The sequence below is a fragment of the Mastomys coucha genome, unplaced genomic scaffold (genome assembly GCF_008632895.1).
Source record: "Mastomys coucha isolate ucsf_1 unplaced genomic scaffold, UCSF_Mcou_1 pScaffold22, whole genome shotgun sequence".
In the NCBI taxonomy this organism is placed as follows: Eukaryota; Metazoa; Chordata; class Mammalia; order Rodentia; family Muridae; genus Mastomys; species Mastomys coucha.
The window spans coordinates 132,469,557-132,470,400 of NW_022196905.1; positions in this window are offsets into that span (position 1 = coordinate 132,469,557).

Consider the following 844-nt stretch of genomic DNA (forward strand, 5'->3'; position numbering starts at 1 on the left):
TGACAGTACCTGACTAATACAGAAGTAGAGGCTCACAGCCATCCATTGAACTGAGTACAGGGTCCCTAGTGAAGGAGTTAGAGAGAGGACCAAAGGAGCTGAAGGGTTTGCAGGCCCTTAGGATGAACAACAATATGAACTAACTAGTACCCTCAGAGCTCCCAGGGACTCAACCACCAACCAAGGAGTACACATGGTGGGACTGATTCCTGTAACTCTTGTTCCCATGGAAACAATGACCTCTCCTAGCCATCATGGACACCTGAATGCAGATGGCATATACTCACACAGACACACAAACCTCCACAAGAAATGAAGCTGGGCATGGTGGCACAGGCCTTTAATCCCAGCACTATGCAGACAGAGTCATGTGGATCTGAGTTCAAGGCCAGCCTGGTATTAAAATATTAAAGTCCAGCAATCAAAAGCCTCTGTTTAGCTACATTAATTAATATGCCTAAGCAAAACAAAGCAACTCATCCTAATACAGGTTTCCCATTTTTCTTTTATAAACTACCATTTGCCTGAGGATCATATCTGTCTCCACTTTATCCTGAGGCAGCCTTTAGTCCCTCTGGGACTAATATTTCTTTCCCCCTCTCCCTTGTCTTCTATCCCCACTCTTTGTCCCTCTGGAGCAAATAAATCTCCTTTGTGTTGAGAACTTGGTCTTGGTGTGTTCTGTGCAAACTCCAGTCTTTTCAAACAGAACATCAAGAGTGAAAATAAGTTCAATATACAGAAATCCATCAACGTAATTCACTACATAAACAAATTCAAGGATAAAAACCATATGATCATCTCACTAGATGCTGAGAAAGCATTTGACAAAATCCAACATCCC